The following is an 18667-nucleotide window of genomic DNA, read 5'->3' as shown; positions in this document are numbered from 1 at the left end:
GATGTGCACATACTACTCCCCCATGGAGTCCCCTCCATCCGAGGCACCACGGTCCATAAGCTGTTTAAATGAAAACTCGGGGGTTCCTTCATTCTCAGGGCTGCTTTTTGCTCACTCCTCAGAACCTTTTCTTATTCTTCTCATCTCCATTAGTATCACTATGTGCGAGGCCACCATATTCTCACCTGAATGTCTACATAACTTCCACCTCATCTGCCTACAACTCATTCTATAAACAAACTGCCTGTGAAAAAGTAAATTCAGTCATGCTGCTCACTGCTTAAAATCATTCAAGGGCTTCTTAATACAAGTAAGATGAAATAAAAACGTCTGACTCACTTGCGGAAGACAAAGTGTTGGCTTTGAATATCCATCAGAACACCTTTTTCGATGGAATCAATCATATGCAAAGCTTGGTAAGGAAGGCAAACAAACAAAAAAAAATGCTAACTTCCAAACTCTCTTGCGGTTAGAAGTAATCAGCCAGTAAAAGAGTCACGACTAATAATATAAAATTCTGCTAAAGATTTGGGAGCATTTTTTCTATCTTGATACAGGTTTCATCTCATCCTGGTTGCCCTCTAAAGCTTTTTGTCTGTCTGGAATACACCTGTGACAGTTGTGACTACGGCAGCCATGTTGGAACCATGAAATAAAGGACAAGAGAGTCCTGGAAACCGCATCCCAGAAACTTTTGATTTATCAAAGAAACGTCAGTAAATATTTGTCACCACTTTCAGACTCCCCACTGCCTGAGAAAACTAATTTGTAGTTATTTAACTCACTGTAGTCAAGTTTCTTCCACTCACAGGCAAGTGCAATACACTGCTCCACTAGTAACTGTGTCTTCTGGTCCCCACCAAGATCTCTGACTTCACTTCTTACCACTTGATTCTTTCTCACTTTTTTGTGTCAGGACCTCCCTGAAGTTAACGCTTTCATCTATATACACATTCATCAGCCTGTCATCCCCCTCTTTTATTTTATCCATAGCACAACTTACTTAAATGTTTTTATGTGTACTTTTTTCATGATGTGACACCTAATGCTGGAATGCACACTTTATGAGGATAGGTATGTATATGTTGTTCTCACTGAGTATTTGGTGTTACAAAAATCTTGGTGGGTAGTAAAATTTTGTAAGCGAATGAACTGGATGAATGGATTCAATCCTCAGGTGGAGTTTATTTAGTAATCAAGTTTCTGAACATGACATAGAAATGGCAATGTAAGAAACATTCAAACCTGTGGAGAATTTTTATGAGTTTATTTGAGCCAAACGGATGACAATTGGCTAGCAGCCAAACCTCAAAATTAAGGAAGTGCTCCAGAAAATGACAGTTTTGCACTTTATTTATACATTATAATAAAAAGGGAAGACATAAATGGGTTACATGCCCATAAATGGGTCTATTGGTGACAGATCAGGGAGGCAGGAGAAAGCAAAGCAGGGGAACCAATGAGATTGGATAAAAAGTAAAATGATAGACACATACTTTTTTTCTACATAGGTAGGTACAGAATAGTTAACAGTCAATTTTGACATGATAACAATAACAACGAGGGGATTTGTGATCTCTCTGCTCCAGGGGTGGTTGTGTTTTGAGGGGTCCCGAAAAAGGAAATCACTTTATTATTGCAAATGCCTGTTTATCAGCTATATTATCTTAGATGCAAACAGAAAGTTTCAGTTAAGGTGAAGATTGACCTTTACTAAGAAAAAATACTGTCCTATGACATAACTACCCACAATGAAATTTTAGTTAAAACGTTTTAATTTCAGACCCTCCTATGTGGTAACTTTAAATCTCTTAGTTTGTCAGACTGCCACATAGGCCTCCTCTGAACATGTCAGGTTTAGTAGGAGGTCCCTTTTTGTCCACACAAATATAATAAAATGAGCTTTTTGGAATTTTACAATGAAATATAATGCTAAAGTGGAAACTGAATTGTTGGGTTGTCATGCCTGGTTCATTCTCTCCTCGCAGTCTCAACTACAGGGAAGAAAATCATAAACAGAAGAGAGCTTGAATGGGATAAAATTAACAGGCCTAGTTTGTCTTCTTTCTTACTTGTATTGATTTTTTTTTTTTTTTTTCTGTTTGTCTTTGATGGTTTTGGGAATTTTTAAGTCAGGTGATGAGTAGAAATAATAAAGTAGCTGAAGCAAGATAATAAGAAAGAATTAGAAGAACACTCAAATCAATGTGCCCATCTATTTTAAAATTATATTACAGCAGGAGAAGAGAATGCTCTAAAACTTTAAACAAACAAACAAACACACAGTGAGAACACTTTCAGATTGGAAGAGTTCACATACGCATGTGTGCACAAATGCACATATACACACACAAGCAGAAACAGTCATGGAGCAGAAGAAAAGTTAACATAAAATCATCTAAAATTTAAATAGAAAGATTTTTTATACAAAGGTAGATGTAAATATCATGCAGCAGAAATTCACAATCTCATGATAGTACTTGAATAAAGAGAGGGGAAAATGCAAAGTGAAAGCTCATTTGTCATGGAATAAAGTTGGAGAAAAAAGAAATGTGCATTAGAAATTAAGACTAAATTACTATGTGCTAGAGATAGAAAATATATAATTGGGAATACAATATTTAAAATAAAGGATATTAATTAAATGATTAAAAATTAAATAGAACTAAGAATATTATCCAAAGAATAAAAAAAAAAAAAAAAGTGTGAAAGATATGCAAAGAGGATCAAACAGAGGTATAATAGGAGTAATTGATAACTTCCCCTCATCTTAGAAAAAACAAAACAATAAAACATAATATTTAACACTGTAACACACACACACACACACACACACACACACAAACTTTCTTAAAAGCAAATAAAAAATATATATTTATGAAAGTTTCCATTGTAGATCTGAAAATTTTGACCCAGAAGCTTAATTCTAAAACCTATTCTAATAAAACCATTAAAGTTTAAAAGTTGTGCAGAAAAATATGCAAACCTTCAAATATAAAGTCCATGTCACTTAGAAGAAAATAAATCAATTTACCCTCAAATTCTTGACAACATATATGATAACAAGAGAAGAATTGAAGCATGGATAGAAACCATTTATTAAGAAAAGAAAATGAATCCATCCAATGAATATTATGCTGGTATAAAAAACGAGAAAGGTACTATTATTGAGCAATATTTTGAGTGTATTTCTAAGTTAAGCATTACAAAACAGCATATTTTAATGCTACATTTGGTGGTAAAAATTAGTTGAAAAAATACACACATCTACTTATTTTTTCAGAAAGAAACAGTGGAAAGACAAATCTAAAACAAATAAAAATAATTATAGAGTTGGTTAAGTAGGGATAGATCTGAAACCTCTATGAATGTAATTTAATCTAGTTTTGACATTGGTATTATGTCAATGTTTCTCATATTAACAGAAAGTTAAATAAAAACAGAAACTTTAATCTTTAATTTTAACATAAATAAGTGAATCTAATTACATAGTAGGTGGGTAGCATAACCACAGAGATAAGAAACAAATCAAGTTATTTTTAATTCTGATAGTAAACGCTTAGTGGAACAAAGAGATTAAAAATAAATCCTCAAATTTTACTTCATGGCTCTATTTTTAATGGTGATAATGGTACCATAATTTGGCACTATTTTCTACAGATTCGAAAGAGATACAAATTAGTAAATAGGTCAATGATATTATTAACCAACTTTATTTTTTTATAGTTGACATTCAATATTATTTTATATTAGTTTCAGGCAGTTAGATATTTGTTTAATTTACAAAATGATCCCACAATGATTCTAGTACCCATCTCACACCATACATAGTTGTTGCAATCTCAAGACTGCTTTGTACTTTGCATCCCATGACTGTTTTGTAACTTCTAATTCATGCTTCTTAATCCTTTCACTGTTTTTACTCAGCCCCCACAAAATCCTTCCAAGCAGTAATTTGTTCTCTGTATCTGAGTCTGCTTCTGTTTTCTTCAGTCCTTCATTTGTTCTTTAGATTTCACATATAAGTTAAATCATATGGTATTTCTCTGTCTGACTTATTTTACTTAGCATAATAATATCCTCCAGGTTTATCCATGTTGTCGCAAATGGTAAGATTTGATAGTTTCTTATGGCTTTAATATTCATATGTACCACTCATTCTTTATCCAGTCAACTACTGATGATCACTAAGGTTCTATATCTTGACTATTTTAAATAACACTGTAATGGGCATAGAGATGCATATATCTTTTGGAGTTAGTGTTTTTTATTTATTTGGCTAAATACCCTGAAGTGGAATTGCTGGGTCATAAGGTAGCTCTACTTTTAATTTTTTGAGGAGCATTTCAATGTAAGAAAAAAATAAATAGAATTAGAAGATCAAAAAAATTTTTTAAATACCCTCTAATGTTAGTTTTCTGAAATATGACTTCACAATAGGCTTTTTAAATGTACATTTTGCTGAGCTCCTTTCATTGAAGCAACCTGGAAATAATGACACTTGCAGAAATGGTCGACTCTAGTCCCAGAAGCTGACTACGTACCATTCACCACAAGCAAGAGCCAGCGTTCCTGAGCCAAGAAGGCTAACTTCAAACTGGTAACGAGGTCAGTTCAAAGTGTTCAAGAACAAATGGGGTCCTGTCACAAAGACTCGAAAGTTTGATTGAGGGGCTCACAAAATGACAACTGTAATTGAGTATAACATGTTAAAAAAATTTAAATCTTTCATCTTGGAAAAAAAAGAGAGAGAGAGAGAGAGAGAGAGAGAAAGATAAAATCTCATTATCCACCACTTCAGGGGATCATGACATCAACTCCATACTCTGAATTATAGAAGCTAATGTAAAGGGTTAATTCCTACCTCAAAAGTTTTAGGTGTAATTGTAGATTATCCAAGTTCATGAAGTAAAGCTCTTCTTTAAATAATAATGTGACAATAAATGTAGAAGCAATAATATTAAAAATAATTTTAACAACACCCCCCCAAATGGTTGATTCAGGCAAGCATCACCAATGGATGTTAAATTCCTCCGATGAACGGTTGTCACCACCTTAGCCAAGCGATTAAATTTAGCATCACTAATAACACAGCAACCTGACATGAGGCACCTCCTGATGTGCTGAAATGTCAAGTGTGTAACCTGACACATGGGTGTTCTCGCTAAAAATAATGTTTGTGGTGTAGACCTAACCTTCGGTTTATAGGGAATGTAAGAGTTAGAGAAACAAGTTAAATGATACCATGAGAAAACAATCAGACAAACCCAGAATGTGAGACATAAAAATATCACTGCCTTTTTCTCTTGAAAAAGTCAATATCATAAAAAATATTTTAAAAGTCTTAGAGAAAGCTGAGGGGAAGAAGGGACTAGTCTGTGTTAAAAAGAACAAAGGAGACACCACAAAGTAATGAATGAACAGACTTGAAATATAGGTTTGATTAAACCAGTTCTAAAATACTTCAAAAATAGAGAAAATATGCACATGTTTTAGGGTAAAATGATATTAGGAGATCATTGCTAATTTTATCTGGTATGGCAGTAGTATCCTCGGTATGCACATGTATCTGTGTGGTTTAAGAAAACATTATTAATGGATTTATCTGCTATTTATCTATCTAGAATCTAGATAAAAACATAACTAAGAGACACAGAGACAGTAAAAGAAAATAGGAAATGAAAAAAAAATTGACAAACTTTAATTGTTGAATCTAAGTGATCATTGCATTAGTCTCCTGCTTTTCCTGTACTATAAAATTTTTCATAATAAATATAAAAATTACATATAAATATTACTTTTAGTTTAGAATTGAATTTTAGTTCTAATTATGTACAGTTTTAAAACTTTCAGTATTATTGATTCTTATTTCCAGGCTTGTCTAAAAATAAAATTATTCAACAATGAAATACTATATTAAAAGTTGTTGCTTCTATTTCTCAAATTAAAATGTAAAATATTATTTTTTAAACATTTGATCATATAAAAATTATTTCATGTCAATAAATACATTTCTGTAAATAAATTTTATAAATGTCTTTGTAATATTCAACAATTCAATAATTCTCACTGCCGTACAGTAGAAAATTACAGTTCACCTGTCTCCAAGATTTGGCCTTTTAATTTTCAATTACCCAATGCTCTTTGGTCCAGTTATTTATTCATCAATGTACATTCTACCTTTTTACAGCCTTGACACAATTTCTTCCAAAAGAGTTGACTCCAAGTGTTGAATTGCACTGGATTTCTATAATAAAAACAGGTCTGTGTGTGTGCTCATGTACGTGTGTGTATGTGTGTGTCATGCTTCTGAGACAGAGTGAATATATTTCTAAATATGTGGCCATGAATGACACGGGAACTGGTGAGTTGACCTACCCACAGTCTCGAGGCCTGTGTTCCTTTATCCCCTTTTCTTGGGGTCTCTAGTTATGGTCATGTAGTCAGAAACATTTACATTTTGTAGGTGAAGGCAGCTGAGATTCAGTGGAATAATGGAAGTGACATTAATAACATTAAATGTTATAAGTCTTGACAACCTGATGCAAATGAGCACCTTACTAAGCAAGCAAGGAAAGAAAATAATAAAAAGTCCCTGAATATATCTTTCCTTTAAAGTACATTCAGTATTTGCAAAACTCTCTAGGCAAGATGGAAGCCAGGCAACCAATTTTAGTGGCTTTGTTACATTCCTCCAGGCACAAATTAGTCATCTTTTCTAGCTGTAATCATCTCCGTGTACGATAGAAAGCAGTTGTGATATTTAGTACTATGCAGATGCGTCTTTTATTTATGCCTTTCCATTTTGATTTCTCCTCCATTTTTCCTTAATCTTTTATTTTTCTCTCAGTGCTGATGTGATTGACAGGTAGAGGGACACTAAACACCAACAGGCCTCCACTGTCTCTTTTTCTTTCCTCAGAAACATAACAAAGGTGCTTTCAGACCTCAATGAAACAAGTCCTAGCATCCTTCCCTGTTGTCACAACAGATTTAGCAGACCCTTCTGATGTGGTTTCCAGCTTTCTCATCTCCCTGGCCTTGTCAGAGGGTTGCCATCATTTAGAAAGGTACACAGTATTTTGAAAGGATTAGAGGATAAAACACAACTCAATCCTTTATAAAAGAGAGACAGAGAGAGCGGGGAGGGAGAGAAGTGTCAGATGTTACAAAGCAATTGGACAAGAATGACGCTCACAAAGAGAACCAGCCAACTGATAGCACTCCTGTTCCTGGGAGGCAGAAGGAGCAAAAGGTGGCGTTTGACAAATATTTACTCCCGCAGAGGAGGCATCTGGAGTGAAAGACTCATAAGTGGATTATGACTATGTTTAAAGTACATCAAATAAGGCAGAATCAGGAAGTCTATGGACACTCTCATTGTGTTGATCCTTTTCCTTTTTAATTTTTTTTTTTTCAACACAGGAGGGAAACAAGTAGCTACACCTTTTGCACCACTTTTGTAATGAAAATAAAACAAAATTCAAATGACCCCCATGAGAGCAAAGCTGAATGAGTTTGGCCAGGAACCTGGCACGGGAAGACTTTGTACCCTCTCTTTTGAATCCACAGAAATCCTGGAATGTGGATTCTTTAGAGGTGAGCGATCAGAAATTCTGAGGAGCTTGGTGATTTACCCACCAGAACACAGATAGTTCATGTGGAAGGCCACGCCCAGGGTCTGTCTCGGTCCCTCAACTCCCAGTACCTTGCACCCTTTGTTAAACAACCCTGCTGCTGAAGATGTCCAACGCTTCCAAAAATGCAGAGCACTCCCTTCTGCTGTTACTCACAGCCCACCAGCATGACAGAGAAATAGTTTGTTTCTTCTCAGTATTATTACATACAGAGTAAGTCATGCACATAAATTCCATGAATAGTGTAATATAAAATATTCACCAAACTAGTAATAGATTTTATAAACAGCCAGGCACTGGAGACCTATACAGCTGATTTCTTCCCAAACAGGATTTATTTGGATACCTTTGCATGTATTTTTAGCATTTATGAAACAGGATTGGGAAGTAAGGAAGAAAAACCCAAATGGAGAACCCCTGATTACATATGGGAAATATCAATTGCTAATATGTTATTATAAGCACTACTCGTACTCCAAACGAAATGAAAGGCAAGTTACCTGAAGAATCCAAAAAACTTAAAATCCATCTACACTTTATACACTTAACAACAAAACTGCGCTGGCCAGTGTTTTGGCTTATGCTTGGATAAATGCAAATATTATTTAATTTTTTTGTTCTAGACTCATAAGCTAGGTGTGTGTATGTGTTATTTTAGAGGAAAAAAAATACATGAGAGGAAAGATGTCAAGGTAAAATGAATGGTTTCTATTTAAAGAGTTACCTGTAGGGGCTGGCCTGGAGTGGGAGACCTCAGGATGAGCTTATGTTTAAGCTTATGGTTGTACACATGAACACAGACGGATAGATGCAGAAACAATTATAGATGTGTGTGTGCGTGTGTGTGCATGTGTGTGTGTATGAGGTGTGGAAATACTGACACCCCGATAGTAACAAATATACCAAGCACCCATATCTTGTTATCAAATACTACTCTCCAATAAAAAGGAACCAAGATTTCTTGAAAAAATGGCTGATTCTAGGGCTGAGGCAAAAAAAATGCAAGCTGAGACCAAAGTAAATAAGCACCCCCACTACCTCCCAAAATATTTACATGTCTGAAAGGAGCTAAGCTAATGTTTTCCCAATGGCCAAAGCTGCAACAAGTTGGACCTCAAAATAAATAACCATTGTATTTTGTTATAACCCTTCAATTAATAGTACTACCCAGGAATCTAAATGGATATACATAACTTACTTAAGTGATAATAAAGTGGGGGAGAAGAAACAAATATTTCTTACAGAAAATTTCAATTACTAAATATAGAAGAAATGAGAAAGATAAAAGGTAAAAATTGCTGCAGATAAGATTCACTGGTGGAATCAGGGATTTTAAGGAGGAAAGAAAAACTGTGTATTTCAAAATACCACTTCCCATATATTTATTGAATATTTTGGTTTTAACACACTTTCACAGGTTATCTAAGATTTATCCTTCTGGGAGGTGGGACTTAGTTCCTCTACTCTTGAGTACCAGCTGAACTTAATGACTTGTTTCAACCTGTATGGAAAAGAAGAATAGTAACCTCTTCTCTTCTCTTCTCTTCTCTTCTCTTCTCTTCTCTTCTCTTCTCTTCTCTTCTCTTCTCTTCTCTTCTCTTCTCTACTCTTCTCTTCTCTTCTCCTCTCCTCTCCTCTCCTCTCCTCTCCTCTCCTCTCCTCTCCTCTCCTCTCCTCTCCTCTCCTCTCCTCTCCTCTCCTCTCCTCTCCTCTCCTCTCCTCTCCTCTCCTCTCCTCTCCTCTCCTCTCCTTTTTTCATCTTCACCTGAGGACATTTTTTGGTGTTTTGTTCAGATAGAGTGGGAGGGAGAGAGAGAGAGAGAAACATCGATGTGAAAGGGACACATCGAGTGGCTGCCACCCACACGACCCAACCAGGGCCAGGAAAAAACTGCAACCAAGGTACATGCCCTTAGCGGGAAACTAACCCAGGTCTCTCTGGACTGCAGGCCAATGCTCTAACGGCTGAGCCAAACTGGCCAGAGCCAGAGAATAGTAACTTTTCAATGGAGACATCTGGAGAACCACCCTAACCAAGGAAAAGGAGACCATCTCTGTGATATTCCTCCCACAAGATCCATATTATCAAGCTAATCATGAGCAAACATCAGTGTATATATATATATATTTTTTATCGTAACCCGAGGACATTTTTCCATATTTTGTTCAGATAGAGTGGGAGAGAGAGAGAAACATCAACGTGAAAGGGACACATCGAGTGGTTGCCACCCGCACAACCCAACCTGGGCAGGGGACAAACTGCAAACGAGGTACGTGCCCTTAGGAGGAACTGAACCCTGGTCTCTCTCGACCGCAGGCCGACGCTCTAACCGCTGAGCCAAACCGGCCAGGGCAAACATCAGTGTATTAATTTGGTAGGACCACTATAGCAAATATCATACGCTGAGTCACTTAAACAACAGATATTTATTTTGTCACGGTTCTGGAAGCTAGAAGTCTGAGATCATGTTTTTGCAAAGCTGGTCTCTCCTGAGGTCTCTCTCCTTGACCACATTTTCCCTGTGTCTCCCATGTTCTTCCTTCTCTGTGTCTCTGTCCTAATCTCCTCTTCTTATAAGAATTCCTCAATGACCTCTTCAGAGGCTCGATCTCCCTGTATATTCACATTCCGAGGTGGGGAAAGTTAGGACTTAAACATATGAGTTTGGGAGGACACAATTCAGCCATAACAATAACATAAACCCAGTAGAGAAAAATTCTACAAACATCCAACCAATTCCCTTCAAAAGTTTCAAATCATGAAATAATAGGAAAGATTAAGGAACTTTCATAGATTGGAAGATAGGAAGAAGACATGATGATTAAATGCAGCATGGAGTCCTGGGTTAGATGCTGAAACATCTACAACTAGTTAATAGTATTAAATCAATTTTAATCAATTAATGCTTTATAATTATACTATTGTCACCTAAGGTGTTACTATTAGAGAAAACTGAGTGAAAGATAAAAGGGCACTTTCTGTGCTATCTTTACAATTCTTCTGAATACCTAAAATTATTTTTAAAATAATCAAAATAAAAGTTACTTCTATCTTCAAAAATACCTAACTTTACTGGAGAGAAAAAACATTACACAAAACAAAACCCAAAAGAAAATAAATTCATATTTTAGATTTTTTTAATCTTTTCTATATAAGAAAGTTTTTCTTCTCTAATGACTGTTAAGTCCTTCTAAATTTTTGCTTTCTCGGTTTGAAAGTGAGTTATTCTTTTATTTTTTAATCATTTATTCAATCATGCATTCACTCTACAGTCCTCAAGAATTTATTAAGCACCTGCTACATACTTTGCAAAGAATGTGACCATAAAATGCTCTAATCGTTGAGGTGAACATGGATGAATATACCATCTGGAATACACATGGGTAGGTGAGAGAGACAACCTGAAAACAGTCATTATTGCAATGTAATTAGAGATGTAGAGAGGTAAGAACAGGAGGTGCCCAGGCAAAAAGGAGAAAGTGCCTTATTCTGCCTGGAGAGAAATGGGAAAGAGTTCCCAACAAAAGGGGCATAAAAATGAGGTAATAATGGGTACAGAGAAATGCGCCAAACAACTCAGTGGGGTGGGAGAAATTGTGCATGTAAAAAAGAGGCAAGAATTTTTATTAAATAATTGCCAGGAGCACCCTGGCTAGGTACAGGGTTGTCCCCATATGCCAAATTTGCAGATTCAATCCCTGGTCAAGGTACATACAAAAAGTAACCAATGAATGCATCAGTAAGTGAAACAACAAAATAAGTCAATCTCTCTCTCTCTCTCTCTCTCTCTCTCTCTCTCTCTCTCTCTGAGATCAATCAAACAAAAGAAGAAGAATTTCCAGGAGCTACAGACAATTTGTATTATTTGTGAGCAGAGACTTGAGGGGAGGGACAGAGGGAGATGAAGATGGATCTGAATGTAAACACTGAGAGCCATGAGATCTGAAAGTGTCTCCAGTCATGGGAGGCACTCATTCTGTTTGAAGCCTTGGGCAGTTCTATGATAGGGAGTGAGGTAATGATATTACATTTTGTAATGATTCATCTGGTAAGAGAGCATGGAGGATGAATGGAAAGGGTTGGTTTAGAGAACAATAGCCAATTAGAGGTTGATTGTAGCATTCAGTTTATATACAATGATAGCACTAGGGAGACAGAGAAAAAAATGTTGGGAACTATTTAGCCTGTTAAAAACAATAGCAGTCATTTTTTACCAGTTAAGAGTATGGGCAAAGGAAGATGTAGGATTCAAGGAATCGTTTCAGGTTTCTGTCCTTTACTCTATTATTACAGCTGGTGTTGCTAGCACTGCTACTGCTAACGCTAATGGTAGCACTACTGAAGAGCCTGCTTTGTCAAATGGAAGCCCTTCCTCGTGTTCATCCCACGCAGCTGCACAAGGCCCTGCACTCAGCAGGTTCCCACACTCGGTTTAATGTTCTGCTTTCACCATCTTGAAATTTTTAGTTATTATTTTTTAAACAAATTGTCTCACCTTTTCATTGTACTCTGGACCCCAAACATTATGTAGCTATTCTTCCTGTTAGATAATATTCTATGTATTTTATACTTATTAACCTTTTCAAAATCAAAATTCTACCTTGTCTATAGCCACTATGATTGACCCATTTTACAGATGAAAAAATCAAGACACAGAAACATTACATAAGTTGTCCAAGATCACATACTGGCATGTGGTAAAGCTGGGATTCAAACCTAAGCATGCACCAAACCCACAGTCCATGCTATATTCCTCTTTATGATTGTTATTAAAGAAACTGACTCATAAAGGAGGAAAGGGAAGAGACAGATGGGGTATATTTGGCTTTGGAGTGAAACATGATGAAGAGGAAATCTTCAAAGGCATTCTTCATTTCTATTATAGTGTCCTTAATTTCCTTTTGATACTTTCTTGGAGTTTCTGCCATTCTTCCTACATTACCATCTGATTTTGCATGCTGTTTATTTTTTCCATTAAGCCCTCAACATGTTCATCATAATTGTTTTAAATCCCCTGCTTGACGAATTCAAGATCTGTATTATATCTTAGTCTGGTTTCAATATGTGCTTTGAATCCTTAGACTACCTTTTTCTACCTTTTGTCATACCTTATAATTTTTTGCTACAAACTGGACATAATATATCCAGTGATAGGATTCAAGGGAAACAGACTTTAGTGTGAGGTTTTATGTCATAAGCTGGGCTGCTTTCAGAATCTTCCATTTCCTCTAGTTTATTTTTTCTAAGAACTTTCTCTGAAATAAGGTGTGAGTCCTGCACCTTTCTCAGGTGTGACTCGCTGTTATACAAGAACCCTGTAAAGTTGAAGAAGTATTCTCTAACTTTATAATTAAATCTCAGTCTTTAGTGGGCTTGTGCTCTGACCCTCATATGTGTTCCTCAGCCTTTTTGTCTCGCCTCAGGTGAGACCAAATGGTTCTCAAGAACTGGAGGTGGGTACTTATCCTGCTGACTATGGTAGATGAGGCTCTAAAAAGTCTGTTTTGCTGGTTGGCAGACCCTTGTTATTGAAAATACCTTGGGCATATTTCAAATTTGTTGTTTCCTCCTCCACACTTGGGTATTTTTCTCAGAGAACCTGGTAGGGTTCTGGGAGGCAAAACCCACCGTAGTGGGGGACCAGACCACAGAAGACTGGGTTCTCAGAAGTTTTGAATACTCAAGTTATTTCATAATCAGCCTCCAACAATTCATCAAAATGACCATTGAAATTTCCCTTCCCCTTCATGGGTGGAGCAACTTCTTCTCCATGGGAGCTGATCTTGGCTGTGACCCTTTATTTAACTGTCTCTGCAGATTTTGGGGTAGCAATATGCTCTGTGACCTCAATTCTTTGATGGATCAAAGGAAAGTCATTGATCTTCCATTAAATTCACATTCTTTATATGGTGGAGGTGAAATCAAAGGAGGCATGGTCCCAGGTTAATCCATGACAATCTGGAAGGGCCTTGTGGGATATCTACGAGACATCTGGAAATGCTCAGCTTCATTCAGAAGTGAGAGAGCTGGTTCAGATATGCCAGGCAGCATCAGACAAACAATTGTCTTCTTACTTACTCTTTTGGGATGAATAAATCCATGCCCGAGGCTTCTCCGTGGACATGAGGCCCTGAAGACCCAACACTAAGTGCTTAGAGAAGGATGGTCTGTGCCCAGGTCAAGAGGGATTAGATTTAGATGTGGGAGAATTACTGTCAAAACTAGAGAAAGCTCAGGGAGGGAGGGAGTGTTAGACTCTACAGGGAAATTGAGTGATTCAGGCTTGGAAAACTGTCCTTGGATTTTAATAAATCTTTTAAATTTAAGTAGCAGTCTTATTTTACCAAAATACCCAATATAATAAATGTTTATTTTGACAAGTGTTTGAGGAATAATAACATGAAAGTCTCCTAAGCTATAGGAAAGTGATGTTTACGCCTAACTTGACTTGGTAATAACTCATTTTACAATGCAAATCTGACCAGGCAGGGAAGTACAATTGAGGAACTCACTGTACATGGGAGACAGGGAGATACCATAGCCTATAGCAGGCATTTTAAGAGTGTTTATAAATACAATGACACAACGCACAGGCATATATGTATGTATATGTATGTGTGTATATATATATATAAGTATATATATACATATACATATATATATGCAAATGGATAAGAAGTGTGTGAAATAGACAGAAATAAAGTTTCAACTTGAATATGAACATAGATTAACACATTTTCAGTGAAGGCATGCAAAGACAAAACTAAATAAAAGATGAAGAATAAGTGAGGAGTTTTCCTTAATATCTGTGTAAATAAAAACCGATTCTCCCTTTCTCCTCAGACAGGTGCAGGAGTTGCAAGGTAACAATTGCTTCTCTCCTTGTCTCTTCCTTGATGTTCCCATTTCCGGTAATACTCAAAGGAAGATAAAGGACCTGAGATGTGATTATCTACCACATTTTGGATCCTTTTGTGAGCAATTTACTCTCATAAGATCTTCCTTGGATTTCACCAAAAATGTTCAAGCTATCATTAAACTAGAAGTAACCAAGAATAAATTATGAAGTTGCTCATTGAACAAGAAAGCAATCTGAATGCCTCCAAAAATTATGAGATGCTGATGTGCCTGACATGAGTTTAATGTGGATTTAGAAATCTCTCTGCTTTAAAATAAATTAGGTGACAGCTCTATCAGTTATAAAATTATAAAGTTATTGAACAGAGCACCTGGCACACATTTGAAAGTACATAAATGTATAAATAACCATTTTATCATCTTCTTCTTGTACTTTCAAACATGCATGTCCAGTGCTACATACTATAGTGTTTTAAATGTATACATCATTAAACAAAAGAGCCGATCTAGAATATTTACTCATATCTAGATATAAGTGGTTTAGGTTTATGGCCTAATTATAGTTTATATTTTTTATTAGGTTTAAATAACTCAAATATGACCTCTTGGAGGTAGGGCAAATGAGGACCATGTGTGATCATGTGATGGAATCAGTAAGTATTCTGTGCTTTCCGCTTCTTCTCCAAATACAAATTCACAGCTCCAATGAGACAGATGGAGACTTCCACTGTTTCTTTTACAAAGTTTAAAAAGATTAAAAATTACAAATCTTCTGCATATCCTATTACAACCAATACAATTGAACTGTTACAAATCTGTCTGGTGTCCCAGGAAATAGTGGCTTGTTCATAAACCTTTCATTCAGGTGAGGTTTGTCTGACCTTTAGAGCAGAGTTCAGACTTTCATAAACTAGCTGAAGATATGGCTTCTCTACAGTCACTCAACAATTAAGGGGGGGGGGTGGATTTTGCCCCAGAGATCTGAACGAGGAAAAATGTCCTCGCCTACAGAATGCCTTGTTCCAAATGATGGAGAGAGGGCTGAATAAATTAATTTCAAATAATATATTTTATTATAAGTATGTTTATAAGTATGCTCTGTTGTCCCTTCTTCCAGGGTAAGGAAACTACCTTGAATGTGGCTCCAGGTAAATTACGTGATTACCCCTTCAAGCCCCCTGGAAGAAAGAGTGTGGGATCACAAAAGATCACAGTGGAGAGAGCAAAGTGTTACCTAAGCAACTCGGCTTTACAAGATGGAGGGTTTAGTGCCAAGATAGCTAGCCTGGGGACATGGCAAGGGAGCTATTAAAATCAGCTCAAGGGTTAGGAGGAGGATTCTGAAGAGGGTGCATTGTCCAAAAGGAGGGCTGAAGGCAGGTGGGTTTACATTGTGCCTGGTGGCAGCAATTACTGAATGGCAGCCTAGAGGGAGCCAGGGGCATCCATCAAAGCCACAGCCACTCACTTCCTGAAACAAGTTGTAATGTCTGTTTATCATAGAGCTTAATTCCCCAATGAAGGGAACAAAGGCAAGTATCAAAATAGAGCAAATTTTTTTGACACTAGGAAGTGAAGCAAGGGACTAACCTCTTCTCAATTCCATCTTTTTTAAAATAAACTTTCTCCTTAGCAGCTCATTCCAGATGTCAGTCAAACCTACACATTAGCACCAGTGTTCTGTGACCAAAGCCACAAAGGAAACAGTAGGGCATAAACGAAGCAGTGAGTCTAGGTGACTTTCCAGTAAAATAGCAATGGAAACGCTGGCAAAGTGTAACCAACCTGTGGGCTTAGATGGCACTTTGTTTTGTTTGTTGTTTTCTAATCAGTAGACACTATAATATCTGCATGTGTATGTGAATGAATGTTGGGTTTTATCTAAAAACTAATAGCTATTTAGCAAAGGGTACAGGATACACTTCATTTTTATTAATTAATTCTTTTTAAATATGCTTTTTATTGACTTTTTAGAGAGAGAGAAAGGGAGAGATAGAAACATCAATGAGAGAGAAATATCGATTGGCTGCCTCCTGCATGCCCAACCCCACCACTGGGAATTGATCTCATAACCTGGGCATGTGCCCTGACCAGGAATTGAACTAGGGCCCCTCAGTCCATGGGCAGACACTCAGTCCACAGAACCACACAGGCCGGGCCATTCTTATTTTTAAATTAAGTTTTTTGAGGCAGCACTGATAAATGACATTATATAAATTTTAGATGTAAACCATTACAATGTAATATCTGTATCACTTATTGCATTTTTGCTACCAAAAGTCTAATTTCCTTCAGTTACCATATATTTGACCCACTTGACCCACTTTACACCTCCTACATCCCCCTCACCAACCGGTAACCATCATTCTGTTGCCTATACCTATGAGTTTGTGCTTTGTTATTTTTTTGTTGTATATTTAACATACGGGTGAAATCATATGATTTTTTCTTTTCTGTCTGATTTATTTCAATTAGCATAAAACACTCAAAATTCATCCATATTGTAACAAATGAATATATATATATATGATGGCTGAGTAGTATTTCATTATATGTATATACCACGTCTTCCTTATCCATTCATTCATTCATTCATGGACATCTAGGTTGTTTACATTTCTTGGCTTTTGTAAATTATTGATGAAAACATAACTTGATGGAAGAAAAAATAAGAATTTTTAAAAATAACTTGCTGATGCAACAGCTAGACTAAATAACCATGAAATACTAATCACACTCAATAAATTCTATTCTTCCAAAGATATGCTAATAGATTCTACAGTAAGACTTGTGAGTTAGGTAAACAAGATGCATTTACTGATGTTGTGCCACCTGACTCCACACCTCTCTAGGACAGAGAGTTCGGCTCTTAATGATGAGCCTGCAAACCCGGAACTCAACCTTCAGAGTGTTTAATCAAGTTCTTCTCATTGTTAAACATTTGCTCTCTCAATAAAATCGAGGTAAGCAGCAGAACCAAGAACTCCAGGACAGTTAGTTATATTTGACAGTGATCTTGCTTACTGAGTGCATCGATATGATAATGTTAACAGAGAAACAGAGAAAGTTCAGCTGGTCATTTCCCTTTTTTTTTTTGGTGGAACATAGTAAAATCATCAGTCTATCCCCCAGTATTGCTACTGGGCTATGATTTTGTGTCGCAAGCCTGTCATATAGATATAATTAATAGTTAGAAAGGGTCTTTGAGATGGGTTATATTTCGCCCTGGCCTGTTTGGCTCAGCGGTTGGAGCATCGGCCTGTGGTACAGAGAGATGGGTTATATTTCAAAGGAGAAAAACAAAAGGGTAATTGGTCGTCAACCAAACTATTTAGCAAATATTATATTATGTTCAAGTAAAATCTTGTTTTGAAGGAGTTTAAATTTGTAGGGTAGATTTTTTTTTAAATTGATGTGAAAACAGTCTTTCCTCATACTTGTTTTTTTCATTTGTTTGTTTTTAATAACTGGAGAGTGCTCAAGGACCATCATTAAATATTAAAAGGTGAAGGGAGCCATATGGTCACCTCTGAGGGATTTCAGGATCTTGATGGCACTCCATCTGCATCAGTAACAATTTAGTCATTACATCAAGGACATGGAGAGATTCGGAAATGGACTGATGTGGGAGGAAGCTCATGCCTGATGTGGCAAAATGCCATGCACACTACGGTCCGCTCGCCTTCTCTCAGCTTAGTGCCCTTGGACCTACTAAACTTGTTAGACACATTGTTAAAAAGTCAGAAACACACCCAGTACTGCATGTTTTGTTTTTTAAAAAAAGATTCTCTATTTGCAAAATGATATAATCTAATCTGCAAAACAGGCACTAAGAAACTGTTCACTCTAGAAAGGCATGGGGCATCCTATTTCAACATCATTCAGTGGTTGCATAAAGCTTTCGCTCAGATATTGTGATGGAAATGTGTTCCTAGCTTACATTAATTTTATTATCAATGTTAAAATAAATTTTCAACTAGCTATCCTCTGAATCAAGAAAATTCATATCAGGAATGGATAAAAGAAGTCTGTTGTTTATGTCCACTTCTACCCATTAATGCTCTTGTTGCCTCGTCCTTAACTCAGGATCTCATTAAATCATGCTGTTGAAATGTCCCTGCAATTAACACCTTTAATCAAGTGAGTCTCATGAGTAGTGGTAATGATAATA

The sequence above is a fragment of the Molossus molossus genome, unplaced genomic scaffold, assembly GCF_014108415.1.
Source record: "Molossus molossus isolate mMolMol1 unplaced genomic scaffold, mMolMol1.p scaffold_m16_p_3, whole genome shotgun sequence".
In the NCBI taxonomy this organism is placed as follows: Eukaryota; Metazoa; Chordata; class Mammalia; order Chiroptera; family Molossidae; genus Molossus; species Molossus molossus.
Note: the sequence above shows the minus strand (reverse complement) of the source record.